Raw genomic sequence first — 22,817 nt, 5'->3', positions numbered from 1 at the left:
ACACAACGAAGCACTGTACAGTACTGATGCGCCTCTCAACCCCATTCGCAAAACGCGCGGCGTGTGGACCCGCCCACACGGCCAATCGGAATGAACGCAAATTAGAACATCGAAATTGACAAATAGAGAGCTGCGCATCTGGACCAATTGTGAAGCACGTAAATTAGAACATCCCAAAGGACCAATCACACGCGAGGTGTCGCGCCAATCAGCGTGCACGCAAATTAGAACAGTTGGAACAGAATTAGAACAGAAGATCGGCTCGGCGGTAGCGCAAGGATGACACGCAAATCCGTGAAGCGCTCCATCTTTTATCTGATTGCGATATCCGTGCCCCTCTACTCTATCAGCCCTCGGGCGGTGAATAAACATAGAAGTCTCCGCGTGGGAGGCGTTTTGACGTAAAATCACTCACCATCTCCTCTGTCTTAGAGATGTTCAGTTGCAGCCCCGCTCCGTCACACCATGTGATGAACTCATGAGAAGTACGTGGCCATCGTCAGACTCGGAACTTGAGAGCAGGGAGAGGAGAACCGTGTCAACTGCTTATTTAACAACATGAAATCTAGCCGGAGAACTTCCACGCTCATGTTAAGGATGTAAGAAGAGAATCCCTGACCGTACACTACCTTGTGGAGATCCAAAGAGCATCCGGTAAGACTCCCTTCACCCTGAGCCTTTGCTGTCCAGCCCTTCTTTACTGCCCACTCTCCTTTCTTATAAAAAGGTAGAGGCCACGCCTCCTTCAGCTCCGGTACGCCAGGGACCAAAGGCAAGTGTGTACACCTGCTTCCTCGTGTCCAGAAGATGCTCCTGTACATCACGGTGTAATCGGACACGTTTAGAAACTGACGCGCTACGTTCACCTGTCCCCCAAACTCGGTGAGCGGTTGCATCAATGGAGGGGTGTGCGTCCGGCCTCAGCACCGACGCGCTCCGTGCGGCACGGTATGCGAGGGGGTGAGATGGCTCACTGGGCCCTTACCAGCTCTGAGAGAGCTCGCAGGGACCCGAGGGGTACAGATACCTCGAGCGAGCCAGCTGTTCCGTGCTCGCCACGGCGGCACATATACTAAAATTGGATCGATACAGAGAAGATTAGCATGGCCCCTGCGAAAGGATGACACGCAAATCCGTGAAGCGCTCCATCTTTTATCTGATTGCGATATCCGTGCCCCTCTACTCTATCAGCCCTCGGGCGGTGAATAAACATAGAAGTCTCCGCGTGGGAGGCGTTTTGACGTAAAATCACTCACCATCTCCTCTGTCTTAGAGATGTTCAGTTGCAGCCCCGCTCCGTCACACCATGTGATGAACTCATGAGAAGTACGTGGCCATCGTCAGACTCGGAACTTGAGAGCAGGGAGAGGAGAACCGTGTCAACTGCTTATTTAACAACATGAAATCTAGCCGGAGAACTTCCACGCTCATGTTTAGGATGTAAGAAGAGAATCCCTGACCGTACACTACCTTGTGGAGATCCAAAGAGCATCCGGTAAGACTCCCTTCACCCTGAGCCTTTGCTGTCCAGCCCTTCTTTACTGCCCACTCTCCTTTCTTATAAAAAGGTAGAGGCCACGCCTCCTTCAGCTCCGGTACGCCAGGGACCAAAGGCAAGTGTGTACACCTGCTTCCTCGTGTCCAGAAGATGCTCCTGTACATCACGGTGTAATCGGACACGTTTAGAAACTGACGCGCTACGTTCACCTGTCCCCCAAACTCGGTGAGCGGTTGCATCAATGGAGGGGTGTGCGTCCGGCCTCAGCACCGACGCGCTCCGTGCGGCACGGTATGCGAGGGGGTGAGATGGCTCACTGGGCCCTTACCAGCTCTGAGAGAGCTCGCAGGGACCCGAGGGCTACAGATACCTCGAGCGAGCCAGCTGTTCCGTGCTCGCCACGGCGGCACATATACTAAAATTGGATCGATACAGAGAAGATTAGCATGGCCCCTGCGAAAGGATGACACGCAAATCCGTGAAGCGCTCCATCTTTTATCTGATTGCGATATCCGTGCCCCTCTACTCTATCAGCCCTCGGGCGGTGAATAAACATAGAAGTCTCCGCGTGGGAGGCGTTTTGACGTAAAATCACTCACCATCTCCTCTGTCTTAGAGATGTTCAGTTGCAGCCCCGCTCCGTCACACCATGTGATGAACTCATGAGAAGTACGTGGCCATCGTCAGACTCGGAACTTGAGAGCAGGGAGAGGAGAACCGTGTCATCTGCTTATTTAACAACATGAAATCTAGCCGGAGAACTTCCACGCTCATGTTTAGGATGTAAGAAGAGAATCCCTGACCGTACACTACCTTGTGGAGATCCAAAGGGCATCCGGTAAGACTCCCTTCACCCTGAGCCTTTGCTGTCCAGCCCTTCTTTACTGCCCACTCTCCTTTCTTATAAAAAGGTAGAGGCCACGCCTCCTTCAGCTCCGGTACGCCAGGGACCAAAGGCAAGTGTGTACACCTGCTTCCTCGTGTCCAGAAGATGCTCCTGTACATCACGGTGTAATCGGACACGTTTAGAAACTGACGCGCTACGTTCACCTGTCCCCAAACTCGGTGAGCGGTTGCATCAATGGAGGGGTGTGCGTCCGGCCTCAGCACCGACGCGCTCCGTGCGGCACGGTATGCGAGGGGGTGAGATGGCTCACTGGGCCCTTACCAGCTCTGAGAGAGCTCGCAGGGACCCGAGGGGTACAGATACCTCGAGCGAGCCAGCTGTTCCGTGCTCGCCACGGCGGCACATATACTAAAATTGGATCGATACAGAGAAGATTAGCATGGCCCCTGCGAAAGGATGACACGCAAATCCGTGAAGCGCTCCATCTTTTATCTGATTGCGATATCCGTGCCCCTCTACTCTATCAGCCCTCGGGCGGTGAATAAACATAGAAGTCTCCGCGTGGGAGGCGTTTTGACGTAAAATCACTCACCATCTCCTCTGTCTTAGAGATGTTCAGTTGCAGCCCCGCTCCGTCACACCATGTGATGAACTCATGAGAAGTACGTGGCCATCGTCAGACTCGGAACTTGAGAGCAGGGAGAGGAGAACCGTGTCAACTGCTTATTTAACAACATGAAATCTAGCCGGAGAACTTCCACGCTCATGTTTAGGATGTAAGAAGAGAATCCCTGACCGTACACTACCTTGTGGAGATCCAAAGGGCATCCGGTAAGACTCCCTTCACCCTGAGCCTTTGCTGTCCAGCCCTTCTTTACTGCCCACTCTCCTTTCTTATAAAAAGGTAGAGGCCACGCCTCCTTCAGCTCCAGTACGCCAGGGACCAAAGGCAAGTGTGTACACCTGCTTCCTCGTGTCCAGAAGATGCTCCTGTACATCACGGTGTAATCGGACACGTTTAGAAACTGACGCGCTACGTTCACCTGTCCCCCAAACTCGGTGAGCGGTTGCATCAATGGAGGGGTGTGCGTCCGGCCTCAGCACCGACGCGCTCCGTGCGGCACGGTATGCGAGGGGGTGAGATGGCTCACTGGGCCCTTACCAGCTCTGAGAGAGCTCGCAGGGACCCGAGGGGTACAGATACCTCGAGCGAGCCAGCTGTTCCGTGCTCGCCACGGCGGCACATATACTAAAATTGGATCGATACAGAGAAGATTAGCATGGCCCCTGCGAAAGGATGACACGCAAATCCGTGAAGCGCTCCATCTTTTATCTGATTGCGATATCCGTGCCCCTCTACTCTATCAGCCCTCGGGCGGTGAATAAACATAGAAGTCTCCGCGTGGGAGGCGTTTTGACGTAAAATCACTCACCATCTCCTCTGTCTTAGAGATGTTCAGTTGCAGCCCCGCTCCGTCACACCATGTGATGAACTCATGAGAAGTACGTGGCCATCGTCAGACTCGGAACTTGAGAGCAGGGAGAGGAGAACCGTGTCAACTGCTTATTTAACAACATGAAATCTAGCCGGAGAACTTCCACGCTCATGTTTAGGATGTAAGAAGAGAATCCCTGACCGTACACTACCTTGTGGAGATCCAAAGAGCATCCGGTAAGACTCCCTTCACCCTGAGCCTTTGCTGTCCAGCCCTTCTTTACTGCCCACTCTCCTTTCTTATAAAAAGGTAGAGGCCACGCCTCCTTCAGCTCCGGTACGCCAGGGACCAAAGGCAAGTGTGTACACCTGCTTCCTCGTGTCCAGAAGATGCTCCTGTACATCACGGTGTAATCGGACACGTTTAGAAACTGACGCGCTACGTTCACCTGTCCCCCAAACTCGGTGAGCGGTTGCATCAATGGAGGGGTGTGCGTCCGGCCTCAGCACCGACGCGCTCCGTGCGGCACGGTATGCGAGGGGGTGAGATGGCTCACTGGGCCCTTACCAGCTCTGAGAGAGCTCGCAGGGACCCGAGGGGTACAGATACCTCGAGCGAGCCAGCTGTTCCGTGCTCGCCACGGCGGCACATATACTAAAATTGGATCGATACAGAGAAGATTAGCATGGCCCCTGCGAAAGGATGACACGCAAATCCGTGAAGCGCTCCATCTTTTATCTGATTGCGATATCCGTGCCCCTCTACTCTATCAGCCCTCGGGCGGTGAATAAACATAGAAGTCTCCGCGTGGGAGGCGTTTTGACGTAAAATCACTCACCATCTCCTCTGTCTTAGAGATGTTCAGTTGCAGCCCCGCTCCGTCACACCATGTGATGAACTCATGAGAAGTACGTGGCCATCGTCAGACTCGGAACTTGAGAGCAGGGAGAGGAGAACCGTGTCAACTGCTTATTTAACAACATGAAATCTAGCCGGAGAACTTCCACGCTCATGTTTAGGATGTAAGAAGAGAATCCCTGACCGTACACTACCTTGTGGAGATCCAAAGAGCATCCGGTAAGACTCCCTTCACCCTGAGCCTTTGCTGTCCAGCCCTTCTTTACTGCCCACTCTCCTTTCTTATAAAAAGGTAGAGGCCACGCCTCCTTCAGCTCCGGTACGCCAGGGACCAAAGGCAAGTGTGTACACCTGCTTCCTCGTGTCCAGAAGATGCTCCTGTACATCACGGTGTAATCGGACACGTTTAGAAACTGACGCGCTACGTTCACCTGTCCCCCAAACTCGGTGAGCGGTTGCATCAATGGAGGGGTGTGCGTCCGGCCTCAGCACCGACGCGCTCCGTGCGGCACGGTATGCGAGGGGGTGAGATGGCTCACTGGGCCCTTACCAGCTCTGAGAGAGCTCGCAGGGACCCGAGGGGTACAGATACCTCGAGCGAGCCAGCTGTTCCGTGCTCGCCACGGCGGCACATATACTAAAATTGGATCGATACAGAGAAGATTAGCATGGCCCCTGCGAAAGGATGACACGCAAATCCGTGAAGCGCTCCATCTTTTATCTGATTGCGATATCCGTGCCCCTCTACTCTATCAGCCCTCGGGCGGTGAATAAACATAGAAGTCTCCGCGTGGGAGGCGTTTTGACGTAAAATCACTCACCATCTCCTCTGTCTTAGAGATGTTCAGTTGCAGCCCCGCTCCGTCACACCATGTGATGAACTCATGAGAAGTACGTGGCCATCGTCAGACTCGGAACTTGAGAGCAGGGAGAGGAGAACCGTGTCAACTGCTTATTTAACAACATGAAATCTAGCCGGAGAACTTCCACGCTCATGTTTAGGATGTAAGAAGAGAATCCCTGACCGTACACTACCTTGTGGAGATCCAAAGAGCATCCGGTAAGACTCCCTTCACCCTGAGCCTTTGCTGTCCAGCCCTTCTTTACTGCCCACTCTCCTTTCTTATAAAAAGGTAGAGGCCACGCCTCCTTCAGCTCCGGTACGCCAGGGACCAAAGGCAAGTGTGTACACCTGCTTCCTCGTGTCCAGAAGATGCTCCTGTACATCACGGTGTAATCGGACACGTTTAGAAACTGACGCGCTACGTTCACCTGTCCCCCAAACTCGGTGAGCGGTTGCATCAATGGAGGGGTGTGCGTCCGGCCTCAGCACCGACGCGCTCCGTGCGGCACGGTATGCGAGGGGGTGAGATGGCTCACTGGGCCCTTACCAGCTCTGAGAGAGCTCGCAGGGACCCGAGGGGTACAGATACCTCGAGCGAGCCAGCTGTTCCGTGCTCGCCACGGCGGCACATATACTAAAATTGGATCGATACAGAGAAGATTAGCATGGCCCCTGCGAAAGGATGACACGCAAATCCGTGAAGCGCTCCATCTTTTATCTGATTGCGATATCCGTGCCCCTCTACTCTATCAGCCCTCGGGCGGTGAATAAACATAGAAGTCTCCGCGTGGGAGGCGTTTTGACGTAAAATCACTCACCATCTCCTCTGTCTTAGAGATGTTCAGTTGCAGCCCCGCTCCGTCACACCATGTGATGAACTCATGAGAAGTACGTGGCCATCGTCAGACTCGGAACTTGAGAGCAGGGAGAGGAGAACCGTGTCAACTGCTTATTTAACAACATGAAATCTAGCCGGAGAACTTCCACGCTCATGTTTAGGATGTAAGAAGAGAATCCCTGACCGTACACTACCTTGTGGAGATCCAAAGAGCATCCGGTAAGACTCCCTTCACCCTGAGCCTTTGCTGTCCAGCCCTTCTTTACTGCCCACTCTCCTTTCTTATAAAAAGGTAGAGGCCACGCCTCCTTCAGCTCCGGTACGCCAGGGACCAAAGGCAAGTGTGTACACCTGCTTCCTCGTGTCCAGAAGATGCTCCTGTACATCACGGTGTAATCGGACACGTTTAGAAACTGACGCGCTACGTTCACCTGTCCCCCAAACTCGGTGAGCGGTTGCATCAATGGAGGGGTGTGCGTCCGGCCTCAGCACCGACGCGCTCCGTGCGGCACGGTATGCGAGGGGGTGAGATGGCTCACTGGGCCCTTACCAGCTCTGAGAGAGCTCGCAGGGACCCGAGGGGTACAGATACCTCGAGCGAGCCAGCTGTTCCGTGCTCGCCACGGCGGCACATATACTAAAATTGGATCGATACAGAGAAGATTAGCATGGCCCCTGCGAAAGGATGACACGCAAATCCGTGAAGCGCTCCATCTTTTATCTGATTGCGATATCCGTGCCCCTCTACTCTATCAGCCCTCGGGCGGTGAATAAACATAGAAGTCTCCGCGTGGGAGGCGTTTTGACGTAAAATCACTCACCATCTCCTCTGTCTTAGAGATGTTCAGTTGCAGCCCCGCTCCGTCACACCATGTGATGAACTCATGAGAAGTACGTGGCCATCGTCAGACTCGGAACTTGAGAGCAGGGAGAGGAGAACCGTGTCAACTGCTTATTTAACAACATGAAATCTAGCCGGAGAACTTCCACGCTCATGTTTAGGATGTAAGAAGAGAATCCCTGACCGTACACTACCTTGTGGAGATCCAAAGAGCATCCGGTAAGACTCCCTTCACCCTGAGCCTTTGCTGTCCAGCCCTTCTTTACTGCCCACTCTCCTTTCTTATAAAAAGGTAGAGGCCACGCCTCCTTCAGCTCCGGTACGCCAGGGACCAAAGGCAAGTGTGTACACCTGCTTCCTCGTGTCCAGAAGATGCTCCTGTACATCACGGTGTAATCGGACACGTTTAGAAACTGACGCGCTACGTTCACCTGTCCCCCAAACTCGGTGAGCGGTTGCATCAATGGAGGGGTGTGCGTCCGGCCTCAGCACCGACGCGCTCCGTGCGGCACGGTATGCGAGGGGGTGAGATGGCTCACTGGGCCCTTACCAGCTCTGAGAGAGCTCGCAGGGACCCGAGGGGTACAGATACCTCGAGCGAGCCAGCTGTTCCGTGCTCGCCACGGCGGCACATATACTAAAATTGGATCGATACAGAGAAGATTAGCATGGCCCCTGCGAAAGGATGACACGCAAATCCGTGAAGCGCTCCATCTTTTATCTGATTGCGATATCCGTGCCCCTCTACTCTATCAGCCCTCGGGCGGTGAATAAACATAGAAGTCTCCGCGTGGGAGGCGTTTTGACGTAAAATCACTCACCATCTCCTCTGTCTTAGAGATGTTCAGTTGCAGCCCCGCTCCGTCACACCATGTGATGAACTCATGAGAAGTACGTGGCCATCGTCAGACTCGGAACTTGAGAGCAGGGAGAGGAGAACCGTGTCAACTGCTTATTTAACAACATGAAATCTAGCCGGAGAACTTCCACGCTCATGTTTAGGATGTAAGAAGAGAATCCCTGACCGTACACTACCTTGTGGAGATCCAAAGAGCATCCGGTAAGACTCCCTTCACCCTGAGCCTTTGCTGTCCAGCCCTTCTTTACTGCCCACTCTCCTTTCTTATAAAAAGGTAGAGGCCACGCCTCCTTCAGCTCCGGTACGCCAGGGACCAAAGGCAAGTGTGTACACCTGCTTCCTCGTGTCCAGAAGATGCTCCTGTACATCACGGTGTAATCGGACACGTTTAGAAACTGACGCGCTACGTTCACCTGTCCCCCAAACTCGGTGAGCGGTTGCATCAATGGAGGGGTGTGCGTCCGGCCTCAGCACCGACGCGCTCCGTGCGGCACGGTATGCGAGGGGGTGAGATGGCTCACTGGGCCCTTACCAGCTCTGAGAGAGCTCGCAGGGACCCGAGGGGTACAGATACCTCGAGCGAGCCAGCTGTTCCGTGCTCGCCACGGCGGCACATATACTAAAATTGGATCGATACAGAGAAGATTAGCATGGCCCCTGCGAAAGGATGACACGCAAATCCGTGAAGCGCTCCATCTTTTATCTGATTGCGATATCCGTGCCCCTCTACTCTATCAGCCCTCGGGCGGTGAATAAACATAGAAGTCTCCGCGTGGGAGGCGTTTTGACGTAAAATCACTCACCATCTCCTCTGTCTTAGAGATGTTCAGTTGCAGCCCCGCTCCGTCACACCATGTGATGAACTCATGAGAAGTACGTGGCCATCGTCAGACTCGGAACTTGAGAGCAGGGAGAGGAGAACCGTGTCAACTGCTTATTTAACAACATGAAATCTAGCCGGAGAACTTCCACGCTCATGTTTAGGATGTAAGAAGAGAATCCCTGACCGTACACTACCTTGTGGAGATCCAAAGAGCATCCGGTAAGACTCCCTTCACCCTGAGCCTTTGCTGTCCAGCCCTTCTTTACTGCCCACTCTCCTTTCTTATAAAAAGGTAGAGGCCACGCCTCCTTCAGCTCCGGTACGCCAGGGACCAAAGGCAAGTGTGTACACCTGCTTCCTCGTGTCCAGAAGATGCTCCTGTACATCACGGTGTAATCGGACACGTTTAGAAACTGACGCGCTACGTTCACCTGTCCCCCAAACTCGGTGAGCGGTTGCATCAATGGAGGGGTGTGCGTCCGGCCTCAGCACCGACGCGCTCCGTGCGGCACGGTATGCGAGGGGGTGAGATGGCTCACTGGGCCCTTACCAGCTCTGAGAGAGCTCGCAGGGACCCGAGGGGTACAGATACCTCGAGCGAGCCAGCTGTTCCGTGCTCGCCACGGCGGCACATATACTAAAATTGGATCGATACAGAGAAGATTAGCATGGCCCCTGCGAAAGGATGACACGCAAATCCGTGAAGCGCTCCATCTTTTATCTGATTGCGATATCCGTGCCCCTCTACTCTATCAGCCCTCGGGCGGTGAATAAACATAGAAGTCTCCGCGTGGGAGGCGTTTTGACGTAAAATCACTCACCATCTCCTCTGTCTTAGAGATGTTCAGTTGCAGCCCCGCTCCGTCACACCATGTGATGAACTCATGAGAAGTACGTGGCCATCGTCAGACTCGGAACTTGAGAGCAGGGAGAGGAGAACCGTGTCAACTGCTTATTTAACAACATGAAATCTAGCCGGAGAACTTCCACGCTCATGTTTAGGATGTAAGAAGAGAATCCCTGACCGTACACTACCTTGTGGAGATCCAAAGAGCATCCGGTAAGACTCCCTTCACCCTGAGCCTTTGCTGTCCAGCCCTTCTTTACTGCCCACTCTCCTTTCTTATAAAAAGGTAGAGGCCACGCCTCCTTCAGCTCCGGTACGCCAGGGACCAAAGGCAAGTGTGTACACCTGCTTCCTCGTGTCCAGAAGATGCTCCTGTACATCACGGTGTAATCGGACACGTTTAGAAACTGACGCGCTACGTTCACCTGTCCCCCAAACTCGGTGAGCGGTTGCATCAATGGAGGGGTGTGCGTCCGGCCTCAGCACCGACGCGCTCCGTGCGGCACGGTATGCGAGGGGGTGAGATGGCTCACTGGGCCCTTACCAGCTCTGAGAGAGCTCGCAGGGACCCGAGGGGTACAGATACCTCGAGCGAGCCAGCTGTTCCGTGCTCGCCACGGCGGCACATATACTAAAATTGGATCGATACAGAGAAGATTAGCATGGCCCCTGCGAAAGGATGACACGCAAATCCGTGAAGCGCTCCATCTTTTATCTGATTGCGATATCCGTGCCCCTCTACTCTATCAGCCCTCGGGCGGTGAATAAACATAGAAGTCTCCGCGTGGGAGGCGTTTTGACGTAAAATCACTCACCATCTCCTCTGTCTTAGAGATGTTCAGTTGCAGCCCCGCTCCGTCACACCATGTGATGAACTCATGAGAAGTACGTGGCCATCGTCAGACTCGGAACTTGAGAGCAGGGAGAGGAGAACCGTGTCAACTGCTTATTTAACAACATGAAATCTAGCCGGAGAACTTCCACGCTCATGTTTAGGATGTAAGAAGAGAATCCCTGACCGTACACTACCTTGTGGAGATCCAAAGAGCATCCGGTAAGACTCCCTTCACCCTGAGCCTTTGCTGTCCAGCCCTTCTTTACTGCCCACTCTCCTTTCTTATAAAAAGGTAGAGGCCACGCCTCCTTCAGCTCCGGTACGCCAGGGACCAAAGGCAAGTGTGTACACCTGCTTCCTCGTGTCCAGAAGATGCTCCTGTACATCACGGTGTAATCGGACACGTTTAGAAACTGACGCGCTACGTTCACCTGTCCCCCAAACTCGGTGAGCGGTTGCATCAATGGAGGGGTGTGCGTCCGGCCTCAGCACCGACGCGCTCCGTGCGGCACGGTATGCGAGGGGGTGAGATGGCTCACTGGGCCCTTACCAGCTCTGAGAGAGCTCGCAGGGACCCGAGGGGTACAGATACCTCGAGCGAGCCAGCTGTTCCGTGCTCGCCACGGCGGCACATATACTAAAATTGGATCGATACAGAGAAGATTAGCATGGCCCCTGCGAAAGGATGACACGCAAATCCGTGAAGCGCTCCATCTTTTATCTGATTGCGATATCCGTGCCCCTCTACTCTATCAGCCCTCGGGCGGTGAATAAACATAGAAGTCTCCGCGTGGGAGGCGTTTTGACGTAAAATCACTCACCATCTCCTCTGTCTTAGAGATGTTCAGTTGCAGCCCCGCTCCGTCACACCATGTGATGAACTCATGAGAAGTACGTGGCCATCGTCAGACTCGGAACTTGAGAGCAGGGAGAGGAGAACCGTGTCAACTGCTTATTTAACAACATGAAATCTAGCCGGAGAACTTCCACGCTCATGTTTAGGATGTAAGAAGAGAATCCCTGACCGTACACTACCTTGTGGAGATCCAAAGAGCATCCGGTAAGACTCCCTTCACCCTGAGCCTTTGCTGTCCAGCCCTTCTTTACTGCCCACTCTCCTTTCTTATAAAAAGGTAGAGGCCACGCCTCCTTCAGCTCCAGTACGCCAGGGACCAAAGGCAAGTGTGTACACCTGCTTCCTCGTGTCCAGAAGATGCTCCTGTACATCACGGTGTAATCGGACACGTTTAGAAACTGACGCGCTACGTTCACCTGTCCCCCAAACTCGGTGAGCGGTTGCATCAATGGAGGGGTGTGCGTCCGGCCTCAGCACCGACGCGCTCCGTGCGGCACGGTATGCGAGGGGGTGAGATGGCTCACTGGGCCCTTACCAGCTCTGAGAGAGCTCGCAGGGACCCGAGGGGTACAGATACCTCGAGCGAGCCAGCTGTTCCGTGCTCGCCACGGCGGCACATATACTAAAATTGGATCGATACAGAGAAGATTAGCATGGCCCCTGCGAAAGGATGACACGCAAATCCGTGAAGCGCTCCATCTTTTATCTGATTGCGATATCCGTGCCCCTCTACTCTATCAGCCCTCGGGCGGTGAATAAACATAGAAGTCTCCGCGTGGGAGGCGTTTTGACGTAAAATCACTCACCATCTCCTCTGTCTTAGAGATGTTCAGTTGCAGCCCCGCTCCGTCACACCATGTGATGAACTCATGAGAAGTACGTGGCCATCGTCAGACTCGGAACTTGAGAGCAGGGAGAGGAGAACCGTGTCAACTGCTTATTTAACAACATGAAATCTAGCCGGAGAACTTCCACGCTCATGTTTAGGATGTAAGAAGAGAATCCCTGACCGTACACTACCTTGTGGAGATCCAAAGAGCATCCGGTAAGACTCCCTTCACCCTGAGCCTTTGCTGTCCAGCCCTTCTTTACTGCCCACTCTCCTTTCTTATAAAAAGGTAGAGGCCACGCCTCCTTCAGCTCCGGTACGCCAGGGACCAAAGGCAAGTGTGTACACCTGCTTCCTCGTGTCCAGAAGATGCTCCTGTACATCACGGTGTAATCGGACACGTTTAGAAACTGACGCGCTACGTTCACCTGTCCCCCAAACTCGGTGAGCGGTTGCATCAATGGAGGGGTGTGCGTCCGGCCTCAGCACCGACGCGCTCCGTGCGGCACGGTATGCGAGGGGGTGAGATGGCTCACTGGGCCCTTACCAGCTCTGAGAGAGCTCGCAGGGACCCGAGGGGTACAGATACCTCGAGCGAGCCAGCTGTTCCGTGCTCGCCACGGCGGCACATATACTAAAATTGGATCGATACAGAGAAGATTAGCATGGCCCCTGCGAAAGGATGACACGCAAATCCGTGAAGCGCTCCATCTTTTATCTGATTGCGATATCCGTGCCCCTCTACTCTATCAGCCCTCGGGCGGTGAATAAACATAGAAGTCTCCGCGTGGGAGGCGTTTTGACGTAAAATCACTCACCATCTCCTCTGTCTTAGAGATGTTCAGTTGCAGCCCCGCTCCGTCACACCATGTGATGAACTCATGAGAAGTACGTGGCCATCGTCAGACTCGGAACTTGAGAGCAGGGAGAGGAGAACCGTGTCAACTGCTTATTTAACAACATGAAATCTAGCCGGAGAACTTCCACGCTCATGTTTAGGATGTAAGAAGAGAATCCCTGACCGTACACTACCTTGTGGAGATCCAAAGAGCATCCGGTAAGACTCCCTTCACCCTGAGCCTTTGCTGTCCAGCCCTTCTTTACTGCCCACTCTCCTTTCTTATAAAAAGGTAGAGGCCACGCCTCCTTCAGCTCCAGTACGCCAGGGACCAAAGGCAAGTGTGTACACCTGCTTCCTCGTGTCCAGAAGATGCTCCTGTACATCACGGTGTAATCGGACACGTTTAGAAACTGACGCGCTACGTTCACCTGTCCCCCAAACTCGGTGAGCGGTTGCATCAATGGAGGGGTGTGCGTCCGGCCTCAGCACCGACGCGCTCCGTGCGGCACGGTATGCGAGGGGGTGAGATGGCTCACTGGGCCCTTACCAGCTCTGAGAGAGCTCGCAGGGACCCGAGGGGTACAGATACCTCGAGCGAGCCAGCTGTTCCGTGCTCGCCACGGCGGCACATATACTAAAATTGGATCGATACAGAGAAGATTAGCATGGCCCCTGCGAAAGGATGACACGCAAATCCGTGAAGCGCTCCATCTTTTATTTGATTGCGATATCCGTGCCCCTCTACTCTATCAGCCCTCGGGCGGTGAATAAACATAGAAGTCTCCGCGTGGGAGGCGTTTTGACGTAAAATCACTCACCATCTCCTCTGTCTTAGAGATGTTCAGTTGCAGCCCCGCTCCGTCACACCATGTGATGAACTCATGAGAAGTACGTGGCCATCGTCAGACTCGGAACTTGAGAGCAGGGAGAGGAGAACCGTGTCAACTGCTTATTTAACAACATGAAATCTAGCCGGAGAACTTCCACGCTCATGTTTAGGATGTAAGAAGAGAATCCCTGACCGTACACTACCTTGTGGAGATCCAAAGAGCATCCGGTAAGACTCCCTTCACCCTGAGCCTTTGCTGTCCAGCCCTTCTTTACTGCCCACTCTCCTTTCTTATAAAAAGGTAGAGGCCACGCCTCCTTCAGCTCCAGTACGCCAGGGACCAAAGGCAAGTGTGTACACCTGCTTCCTCGTGTCCAGAAGATGCTCCTGTACATCACGGTGTAATCGGACACGTTTAGAAACTGACGCGCTACGTTCACCTGTCCCCCAAACTCGGTGAGCGGTTGCATCAATGGAGGGGTGTGCGTCCGGCCTCAGCACCGACGCGCTCCGTGCGGCACGGTATGCGAGGGGGTGAGATGGCTCACTGGGCCCTTACCAGCTCTGAGAGAGCTCGCAGGGACCCGAGGGGTACAGATACCTCGAGCGAGCCAGCTGTTCCGTGCTCGCCACGGCGGCACATATACTAAAATTGGATCGATACAGAGAAGATTAGCATGGCCCCTGCGAAAGGATGACACGCAAATCCGTGAAGCGCTCCATCTTTTATTTGATTGCGATATCCGTGCCCCTCTACTCTATCAGCCCTCGGGCGGTGAATAAACATAGAAGTCTCCGCGTGGGAGGCGTTTTGACGTAAAATCACTCACCATCTCCTCTGTCTTAGAGATGTTCAGTTGCAGCCCCGCTCCGTCACACCATGTGATGAACTCATGAGAAGTACGTGGCCATCGTCAGACTCGGAACTTGAGAGCAGGGAGAGGAGAACCGTGTCAACTGCTTATTTAACAACATGAAATCTAGCCGGAGAACTTCCACGCTCATGTTTAGGATGTAAGAAGAGAATCCCTGACCGTACACTACCTTGTGGAGATCCAAAGAGCATCCGGTAAGACTCCCTTCACCCTGAGCCTTTGCTGTCCAGCCCTTCTTTACTGCCCACTCTCCTTTCTTATAAAAAGGTAGAGGCCACGCCTCCTTCAGCTCCAGTACGCCAGGGACCAAAGGCAAGTGTGTACACCTGCTTCCTCGTGTCCAGAAGATGCTCCTGTACATCACGGTGTAATCGGACTCGTTTAGAAACTGACGCGCTACGTTCACCTGTCCCCCAAACTCGGTGAGCGGTTGCATCAATGGAGGGGTGTGCGTCCGGCCTCAGCACCGACGCGCTCCGTGCGGCACGGTATGCGAGGGGGTGAGATGGCTCACTGGGCCCTTACCAGCTCTGAGAGAGCTCGCAGGGACCCGAGGGGTACAGATACCTCGAGCGAGCCAGCTGTTCCGTGCTCGCCACGGCGGCACATATACTAAAATTGGATCGATACAGAGAAGATTAGCATGGCCCCTGCGAAAGGATGACACGCAAATCCGTGAAGCGCTCCATCTTTTATTTGATTGCGATATCCGTGCCCCTCTACTCTATCAGCCCTCGGGCGGTGAATAAACATAGAAGTCTCCGCGTGGGAGGCGTTTTGACGTAAAATCACTCACCATCTCCTCTGTCTTAGAGATGTTCAGTTGCAGCCCCGCTCCGTCACACCATGTGATGAACTCATGAGAAGTACGTGGCCATCGTCAGACTCGGAACTTGAGAGCAGGGAGAGGAGAACCGTGTCAACTGCTTATTTAACAACATGAAATCTAGCCGGAGAACTTCCACGCTCATGTTTAGGATGTAAGAAGAGAATCCCTGACCGTACACTACCTTGTGGAGATCCAAAGAGCATCCGGTAAGACTCCCTTCACCCTGAGCCTTTGCTGTCCAGCCCTTCTTTACTGCCCACTCTCCTTTCTTATAAAAAGGTAGAGGCCACGCCTCCTTCAGCTCCAGTACGCCAGGGACCAAAGGCAAGTGTGTACACCTGCTTCCTCGTGTCCAGAAGATGCTCCTGTACATCACGGTGTAATCGGACACGTTTAGAAACTGACGCGCTACGTTCACCTGTCCCCCAAACTCGGTGAGCGGTTGCATCAATGGAGGGGTGTGCGTCCGGCCTCAGCACCGACGCGCTCCGTGCGGCACGGTATGCGAGGGGGTGAGATGGCTCACTGGGCCCTTACCAGCTCTGAGAGAGCTCGCAGGGACCCGAGGGGTACAGATACCTCGAGCGAGCCAGCTGTTCCGTGCTCGCCACGGCGGCACATATACTAAAATTGGATCGATACAGAGAAGATTAGCATGGCCCCTGCGAAAGGATGACACGCAAATCCGTGAAGCGCTCCATCTTTTATTTGATTGCGATATCCGTGCCCCTCTACTCTATCAGCCCTCGGGCGGTGAATAAACATAGAAGTCTCCGCGTGGGAGGCGTTTTGACGTAAAATCACTCACCATCTCCTCTGTCTTAGAGATGTTCAGTTGCAGCCCCGCTCCGTCACACCATGTGATGAACTCATGAGAAGTACGTGGCCATCGTCAGACTCGGAACTTGAGAGCAGGGAGAGGAGAACCGTGTCAACTGCTTATTTAACAACATGAAATCTAGCCGGAGAACTTCCACGCTCATGTTTAGGATGTAAGAAGAGAATCCCTGACCGTACACTACCTTGTGGAGATCCAAAGAGCATCCGGTAAGACTCCCTTCACCCTGAGCCTTTGCTGTCCAGCCCTTCTTTACTGCCCACTCTCCTTTCTTATAAAAAGGTAGAGGCCACGCCTCCTTCAGCTCCAGTACGCCAGGGACCAAAGGCAAGTGTGTACACCTGCTTCCTCGTGTCCAGAAGATGCTCCTGTACATCACGGTGTAATCGGACTCGTTTAGAAACTGACGCGCTACGTTCACCTGTCCCCCAAACTCGGTGAGCGGTTGCATCAATGGAGGGGTGTGCGTCCGGCCTCAGCACCGACGCGCTCCGTGCGGCACGGTATGCGAGGGGGTGAGATGGCTCACTGGGCCCTTACCAGCTCTGAGAGAGCTCGCAGGGACCCGAGGGGTACAGATACCTCGAGCGAGCCAGCTGTTCCGTGCTCGCCACGGCGGCACATATACTAAAATTGGATCGATACAGAGAAGATTAGCATGGCCCCTGCGAAAGGATGACACGCAAATCCGTGAAGCGCTCCATCTTTTATTTGATTGCGATATCCGTGCCCCTCTACTCTATCAGCCCTCGGGCGGTGAATAAACATAGAAGTCTCCGCGTGGGAGGCGTTTTGACGTAAAATCACTCACCATCTCCTCTGTCTTAGAGATGTTCAGTTGCAGCCCCGCTCCGTCACACCATGTGATGAACTCATGAGAAGTACGTGGCCATCGTCAGACTCGGAACTTGAGAGCAGGGAGAGGAGAACCGTGTCAACTGCTTATTTAACAACATGAAATCTAGCCGGAGAACTTCCACGCTCATGTTTAGGATGTAAGAAGAGAATCCCTGACCGTACACTACCTTGTGGAGATCCAAAGAGCATCCGGTAAGACTCCCTTCACCCTGAGCCTTTGCTGTCCAGCCCTTCTTTACTGCCCACTCTCCTTTCTTATAAAAAGGTAGAGGCCACGCCTCCTTCAGCTCCAGTACGCCAGGGACCAAAGGCAAGTGTGTACACCTGCTTCCTCGTGTCCAGAAGATGCTCCTGTACATCACGGTGTAATCGGACTCGTTTAGAAACTGACGCGCTACGTTCACCTGTCCCCCAAACTCGGTGAGCGGTTGCATCAATGGAGGGGTGTGCGTCCGGCCTCAGCACCGACGCGCTCCGTGCGGCACGGTATGCGAGGGGGTGAGATGGCTCACTGGGCCCTTACCAGCTCTGAGAGAGCTCGCAGGGACCCGAGGGGTACAGATACCTCGAGCGAGCCAGCTGTTCCGTGCTCGCCACGGCGGCACATATACTAAAATTGGATCGATACAGAGAAGATTAGCATGGCCCCTGCGAAAGGATGACACGCAAATCCGTGAAGCGCTCCATCTTTTATTTGATTGCGATATCCGTGCCCCTCTACTCTATCAGCCCTCGGGCGGTGAATAAACATAGAAGTCTCCGCGTGGGAGGCGTTTTGACGTAAAATCACTCACCATCTCCTCTGTCTTAGAGATGTTCAGTTGCAGCCCCGCTCCGTCACACCATGTGATGAACTCATGAGAAGTACGTGGCCATCGTCAGACTCGGAACTTGAGAGCAGGGAGAGGAGAACCGTGTCAACTGCTTATTTAACAACATGAAATCTAGCCGGAGAACTTCCACGCTCATGTTTAGGATGTAAGAAGAGAATCCCTGACCGTACACTACCTTGTGGAGATCCAAAGAGCATCCGGTAAGACTCCCTTCACCCTGAGCCTTTGCTGTCCAGCCCTTCTTTACTGCCCACTCTCCTTTCTTATAAAAAGGTAGAGGCCACGCCTCCTTCAGCTCCAGTACGCCAGGGACCAAAGGCAAGTGTGTACACCTGCTTCCTCGTGTCCAGAAGATGCTCCTGTACATCACGGTGTAATCGGACTCGTTTAGAAACTGACGCGCTACGTTCACCTGTCCCCCAAACTCGGTGAGCGGTTGCATCAATGGAGGGGTGTGCGTCCGGCCTCAGCACCGACGCGCTCCGTGCGGCACGGTATGCGAGGGGGTGAGATGGCTCACTGGGCCCTTACCAGCTCTGAGAGAGCTCGCAGGGACCCGAGGCGTACAGATACCTCGAGCGAGCCAGCTGTTCCGTGCTCGCCACGGCGGCACATATACTAAAATTGGATCGATACAGAGAAGATTAGCATGGCCCCTGCGAAAGGATGACACGCAAATCCGTGAAGCGCTCCATCTTTTATTTGATTGCGATATCCGTGCCCCTCTACTCTATCAGCCCTCGGGCGGTGAATAAACATAGAAGTCTCCGCGTGGGAGGCGTTTTGACGTAAAATCACTCACCATCTCCTCTGTCTTAGAGATGTTCAGTTGCAGCCCCGCTCCGTCACACCATGTGATGAACTCATGAGAAGTACGTGGCCATCGTCAGACTCGGAACTTGAGAGCAGGGAGAGGAGAACCGTGTCAACTGCTTATTTAACAACATGAAATCTAGCCGGAGAACTTCCACGCTCATGTTTAGGATGTAAGAAGAGAATCCCTGACCGTACACTACCTTGTGGAGATCCAAAGAGCATCCGGTAAGACTCCCTTCACCCTGAGCCTTTGCTGTCCAGCCCTTCTTTACTGCCCACTCTCCTTTCTTATAAAAAGGTAGAGGCCACGCCTCCTTCAGCTCCAGTACGCCAGGGACCAAAGGCAAGTGTGTACACCTGCTTCCTCGTGTCCAGAAGATGCTCCTGTACATCACGGTGTAATCGGACTCGTTTAGAAACTGACGCGCTACGTTCACCTGTCCCCCAAACTCGGTGAGCGGTTGCATCAATGGAGGGGTGTGCGTCCGGCCTCAGCACCGACGCGCTCCGTGCGGCACGGTATGCGAGGGGGTGAGATGGCTCACTGGGCCCTTACCAGCTCTGAGAGAGCTCGCAGGGACCCGAGGGGTACAGATACCTCGAGCGAGCCAGCTGTTCCGTGCTCGCCACGGCGGCACATATACTAAAATTGGATCGATACAGAGAAGATTAGCATGGCCCCTGCGAAAGGATGACACGCAAATCCGTGAAGCGCTCCATCTTTTATTTGATTGCGATATCCGTGCCCCTCTACTCTATCAGCCCTCGGGCGGTGAATAAACATAGAAGTCTCCGCGTGGGAGGCGTTTTGACGTAAAATCACTCACCATCTCCTCTGTCTTAGAGATGTTCAGTTGCAGCCCCGCTCCGTCACACCATGTGATGAACTCATGAGAAGTACGTGGCCATCGTCAGACTCGGAACTTGAGAGCAGGGAGAGGAGAACCGTGTCAACTGCTTATTTAACAACATGAAATCTAGCCGGAGAACTTCCACGCTCATGTTTAGGATGTAAGAAGAGAATCCCTGACCGTACACTACCTTGTGGAGATCCAAAGAGCATCCGGTAAGACTCCCTTCACCCTGAGCCTTTGCTGTCCAGCCCTTCTTTACTGCCCACTCTCCTTTCTTATAAAAAGGTAGAGGCCACGCCTCCTTCAGCTCCAGTACGCCAGGGACCAAAGGCAAGTGTGTACACCTGCTTCCTCGTGTCCAGAAGATGCTCCTGTACATCACGGTGTAATCGGACTCGTTTAGAAACTGACGCGCTACGTTCACCTGTCCCCCAAACTCGGTGAGCGGTTGCATCAATGGAGGGGTGTGCGTCCGGCCTCAGCACCGACGCGCTCCGTGCGGCACGGTATGCGAGGGGGTGAGATGGCTCACTGGGCCCTTACCAGCTCTGAGAGAGCTCGCAGGGACCCGAGGGGTACAGATACCTCGAGCGAGCCAGCTGTTCCGTGCTCGCCACGGCGGCACATATACTAAAATTGGATCGATACAGAGAAGATTAGCATGGCCCCTGCGAAAGGATGACACGCAAATCCGTGAAGCGCTCCATCTTTTATTTGATTGCGATATCCGTGCCCCTCTACTCTATCAGCCCTCGGGCGGTGAATAAACATAGAAGTCTCCGCGTGGGAGGCGTTTTGACGTAAAATCACTCACCATCTCCTCTGTCTTAGAGATGTTCAGTTGCAGCCCCGCTCCGTCACACCATGTGATGAACTCATGAGAAGTACGTGGCCATCGTCAGACTCGGAACTTGAGAGCAGGGAGAGGAGAACCGTGTCAACTGCTTATTTAACAACATGAAATCTAGCCGGAGAACTTCCACGCTCATGTTTAGGATGTAAGAAGAGAATCCCTGACCGTACACTACCTTGTGGAGATCCAAAGAGCATCCGGTAAGACTCCCTTCACCCTGAGCCTTTGCTGTCCAGCCCTTCTTTACTGCCCACTCTCCTTTCTTATAAAAAGGTAGAGGCCACGCCTCCTTCAGCTCCAGTACGCCAGGGACCAAAGGCAAGTGTGTACACCTGCTTCCTCGTGTCCAGAAGATGCTCCTGTACATCACGGTGTAATCGGACTCGTTTAGAAACTGACGCGCTACGTTCACCTGTCCCCCAAACTCGGTGAGCGGTTGCATCAATGGAGGGGTGTGCGTCCGGCCTCAGCACCGACGCGCTCCGTGCGGCACGGTATGCGAGGGGGTGAGATGGCTCACTGGGCCCTTACCAGCTCTGAGAGAGCTCGCAGGGACCATGAGGCGTACAGATACCTCGAGCGAGCCAGCTGTTCCGTGCTCGCCACGGCGGCACATATACTAAAATTGGATCGATACAGAGAAGATTAGCATGGCCCCTGCGAAAGGATGACACGCAAATCCGTGAAGCGCTCCATCTTTTATTTGATTGCGATATCCGTGCCCCTCTACTCTATCAGCCCTCGGGCGATGAATAAATATAGAAGTCTCCGCGTGGGAGGCGTTTTGACGTAAAATCACTCACCATCTCCTCTGTCTTAGAGATGTTCAGTTGCAGCCCCGCTCCGTCACACCATGTGATGAACTCATGAGAAGTACGTGGCCATCGTCAGACTCGGAACTTGAGAGCAGGGAGAGGAGAACCGTGTCAACTGCTTATTTAACAACATGAAATCTAGCCGGAGAACTTCCACGCTCATGTTTAGGATGTAAGAAGAGAATCCCTGACCGTACACTACCTTGTGGAGATCCAAAGAGCATCCGGTAAGACTCCCTTCACCCTGAGCCTTTGCTGTCCAGCCCTTCTTTACTGCCCACTCTCCTTTCTTATAAAAGGTAGAGGCCACGCCTCCTTCAGCTCCAGTACGCCAGGGACCAAAGGCAAGTGTGTACACCTGCTTCCTCGTGTCCAGAAGATGCTCCTGTACATCACGGTGTAATCGGACTCGTTTAGAAACTGACGCGCTACGTTCACCTGTCCCCCAAACTCGGTGAGCGGTTGCATCAATGGAGGGGTGTGCGTCCGGCCTCAGCACCGACGCGCTCCGTGCGGCACGGTATGCGAGGGGGTGAGATGGCTCACTGGGCCCTTACCAGCTCTGAGAGAGCTCGCAGGGACCCGAGGGGTACAGATACCTCGAGCGAGCCAGCTGTTCCGTGCTCGCCACGGCTGCACATCTACTAAAATTGGATCGATACAGAGAAGATTAGCATGGCCCTGCGAAAGGATGACACGCAAATCCGTGAAGCGCTCCATCTTTTATTTGATTGCGATATCCGTGCCCCTCTACTCGATCAGCCCATCGGGCGGGTGAATAAACATAGAAGTCTCCGCGTGGGAGGCGTTTTGACGTAAAATCACTCACCATCTCCTCTGTCTTAGAGATGTTCAGTTGCAGCCCCGCTCCGTCACACCATGTGATGAACTCATGAGAAGTACGTGGCCATCGTCAGACTCGGAACTTGAGAGCAGGGAGAGGAGAACCGTGTCAACTGCTATTTAACAACATGAAATCTAGCCGGAGAACTTCCACGCTCATGTTTAGGATGTAAGAAAGAATCCCTGACCGTACACTACCTTGTGGAGATCCAAAGAGCATCCGGTAAGACTCCCTTCACCCTGAGCCTTTGCTGTCCAGCCCTTCTTTACTGCCCACTCTCCTTTCTTATAAAAAGGTAGAGGCCACGCCTCCTTCAGCTCCGGTACGCCAGGGACCAAAGGCAAGTGTGTACACCTGCTTCCTCGTGTCCAGAAGATGCCTGTACATCACGGTGTAATCGGACACGTTTAGAAACTGACGCGCTACGTTCACCTGTCCCCCAAACTCGGTGAGCGGTTGCATCAATGGAGGGGTGTGCGTCCGGCCTCAGCACCGACGCGCTCCGTGCGGCACGGTATGCG

The 22,817-nt window shown here is 53.7% G+C and overlaps 26 non-coding genes across 26 annotated transcripts; all 26 read left to right on the top strand.

Annotated features, from left to right (window-relative positions):
* The first annotated feature begins 1,048 nt into the window (after positions 1-1,048).
* Positions 1,049-1,155, top strand: LOC113072889 (U6 spliceosomal RNA). The gene has a single exon (XR_003280399.1). It is a non-coding gene; the product is annotated as a U6 spliceosomal RNA (small nuclear RNA).
* Positions 1,156-1,889: 734 nt separating this feature from the next.
* LOC113072888 (U6 spliceosomal RNA) lies at positions 1,890-1,996 on the top strand. The gene has a single exon (XR_003280398.1). It is a non-coding gene; the product is annotated as a U6 spliceosomal RNA (small nuclear RNA).
* Positions 1,997-2,729: 733 nt separating this feature from the next.
* LOC113072887 (U6 spliceosomal RNA) lies at positions 2,730-2,836 on the top strand. The gene has a single exon (XR_003280397.1). It is a non-coding gene; the product is annotated as a U6 spliceosomal RNA (small nuclear RNA).
* Positions 2,837-3,570: 734 nt separating this feature from the next.
* LOC113072886 (U6 spliceosomal RNA) lies at positions 3,571-3,677 on the top strand. Its single transcript, XR_003280396.1, has one exon. It is a non-coding gene; the product is annotated as a U6 spliceosomal RNA (small nuclear RNA).
* Positions 3,678-4,411: 734 nt separating this feature from the next.
* Positions 4,412-4,518, top strand: LOC113072885 (U6 spliceosomal RNA). Its single transcript, XR_003280395.1, has one exon. It is a non-coding gene; the product is annotated as a U6 spliceosomal RNA (small nuclear RNA).
* A 734-nt stretch (positions 4,519-5,252) lies between these two features.
* On the top strand, positions 5,253-5,359 carry LOC113072884 (U6 spliceosomal RNA). The gene has a single exon (XR_003280394.1). It is a non-coding gene; the product is annotated as a U6 spliceosomal RNA (small nuclear RNA).
* Positions 5,360-6,093: 734 nt separating this feature from the next.
* On the top strand, positions 6,094-6,200 carry LOC113072883 (U6 spliceosomal RNA). The gene has a single exon (XR_003280393.1). It is a non-coding gene; the product is annotated as a U6 spliceosomal RNA (small nuclear RNA).
* A 734-nt stretch (positions 6,201-6,934) lies between these two features.
* Positions 6,935-7,041, top strand: LOC113072882 (U6 spliceosomal RNA). Its single transcript, XR_003280392.1, has one exon. It is a non-coding gene; the product is annotated as a U6 spliceosomal RNA (small nuclear RNA).
* A 734-nt stretch (positions 7,042-7,775) lies between these two features.
* Positions 7,776-7,882, top strand: LOC113072881 (U6 spliceosomal RNA). Its single transcript, XR_003280391.1, has one exon. It is a non-coding gene; the product is annotated as a U6 spliceosomal RNA (small nuclear RNA).
* A 734-nt stretch (positions 7,883-8,616) lies between these two features.
* On the top strand, positions 8,617-8,723 carry LOC113072880 (U6 spliceosomal RNA). Its single transcript, XR_003280390.1, has one exon. It is a non-coding gene; the product is annotated as a U6 spliceosomal RNA (small nuclear RNA).
* A 734-nt stretch (positions 8,724-9,457) lies between these two features.
* On the top strand, positions 9,458-9,564 carry LOC113072877 (U6 spliceosomal RNA). Its single transcript, XR_003280388.1, has one exon. It is a non-coding gene; the product is annotated as a U6 spliceosomal RNA (small nuclear RNA).
* A 734-nt stretch (positions 9,565-10,298) lies between these two features.
* LOC113072876 (U6 spliceosomal RNA) lies at positions 10,299-10,405 on the top strand. Its single transcript, XR_003280387.1, has one exon. It is a non-coding gene; the product is annotated as a U6 spliceosomal RNA (small nuclear RNA).
* A 734-nt stretch (positions 10,406-11,139) lies between these two features.
* Positions 11,140-11,246, top strand: LOC113072875 (U6 spliceosomal RNA). Its single transcript, XR_003280386.1, has one exon. It is a non-coding gene; the product is annotated as a U6 spliceosomal RNA (small nuclear RNA).
* Positions 11,247-11,980: 734 nt separating this feature from the next.
* LOC113072874 (U6 spliceosomal RNA) lies at positions 11,981-12,087 on the top strand. The gene has a single exon (XR_003280385.1). It is a non-coding gene; the product is annotated as a U6 spliceosomal RNA (small nuclear RNA).
* Positions 12,088-12,821: 734 nt separating this feature from the next.
* Positions 12,822-12,928, top strand: LOC113072873 (U6 spliceosomal RNA). Its single transcript, XR_003280384.1, has one exon. It is a non-coding gene; the product is annotated as a U6 spliceosomal RNA (small nuclear RNA).
* Positions 12,929-13,662: 734 nt separating this feature from the next.
* On the top strand, positions 13,663-13,769 carry LOC113072872 (U6 spliceosomal RNA). The gene has a single exon (XR_003280383.1). It is a non-coding gene; the product is annotated as a U6 spliceosomal RNA (small nuclear RNA).
* A 734-nt stretch (positions 13,770-14,503) lies between these two features.
* On the top strand, positions 14,504-14,610 carry LOC113072871 (U6 spliceosomal RNA). Its single transcript, XR_003280382.1, has one exon. It is a non-coding gene; the product is annotated as a U6 spliceosomal RNA (small nuclear RNA).
* Positions 14,611-15,344: 734 nt separating this feature from the next.
* LOC113072870 (U6 spliceosomal RNA) lies at positions 15,345-15,451 on the top strand. Its single transcript, XR_003280381.1, has one exon. It is a non-coding gene; the product is annotated as a U6 spliceosomal RNA (small nuclear RNA).
* A 734-nt stretch (positions 15,452-16,185) lies between these two features.
* On the top strand, positions 16,186-16,292 carry LOC113072869 (U6 spliceosomal RNA). Its single transcript, XR_003280380.1, has one exon. It is a non-coding gene; the product is annotated as a U6 spliceosomal RNA (small nuclear RNA).
* A 734-nt stretch (positions 16,293-17,026) lies between these two features.
* LOC113072868 (U6 spliceosomal RNA) lies at positions 17,027-17,133 on the top strand. The gene has a single exon (XR_003280379.1). It is a non-coding gene; the product is annotated as a U6 spliceosomal RNA (small nuclear RNA).
* A 734-nt stretch (positions 17,134-17,867) lies between these two features.
* Positions 17,868-17,974, top strand: LOC113072893 (U6 spliceosomal RNA). The gene has a single exon (XR_003280403.1). It is a non-coding gene; the product is annotated as a U6 spliceosomal RNA (small nuclear RNA).
* Positions 17,975-18,708: 734 nt separating this feature from the next.
* On the top strand, positions 18,709-18,815 carry LOC113072892 (U6 spliceosomal RNA). The gene has a single exon (XR_003280402.1). It is a non-coding gene; the product is annotated as a U6 spliceosomal RNA (small nuclear RNA).
* A 734-nt stretch (positions 18,816-19,549) lies between these two features.
* Positions 19,550-19,656, top strand: LOC113072890 (U6 spliceosomal RNA). Its single transcript, XR_003280400.1, has one exon. It is a non-coding gene; the product is annotated as a U6 spliceosomal RNA (small nuclear RNA).
* A 734-nt stretch (positions 19,657-20,390) lies between these two features.
* On the top strand, positions 20,391-20,497 carry LOC113072878 (U6 spliceosomal RNA). The gene has a single exon (XR_003280389.1). It is a non-coding gene; the product is annotated as a U6 spliceosomal RNA (small nuclear RNA).
* A 735-nt stretch (positions 20,498-21,232) lies between these two features.
* LOC113072867 (U6 spliceosomal RNA) lies at positions 21,233-21,339 on the top strand. Its single transcript, XR_003280378.1, has one exon. It is a non-coding gene; the product is annotated as a U6 spliceosomal RNA (small nuclear RNA).
* Positions 21,340-22,072: 733 nt separating this feature from the next.
* LOC113072891 (U6 spliceosomal RNA) lies at positions 22,073-22,178 on the top strand. The gene has a single exon (XR_003280401.1). It is a non-coding gene; the product is annotated as a U6 spliceosomal RNA (small nuclear RNA).
* Positions 22,179-22,817: the final 639 nt, after the last annotated feature.

The sequence above is a fragment of the Carassius auratus genome, unplaced genomic scaffold (genome assembly GCF_003368295.1).
Source record: "Carassius auratus strain Wakin unplaced genomic scaffold, ASM336829v1 scaf_tig00010875, whole genome shotgun sequence".
Taxonomy (NCBI): domain Eukaryota; kingdom Metazoa; phylum Chordata; class Actinopteri; order Cypriniformes; family Cyprinidae; genus Carassius; species Carassius auratus.
This window is presented reverse-complemented; position numbering and strand designations above follow the sequence as displayed.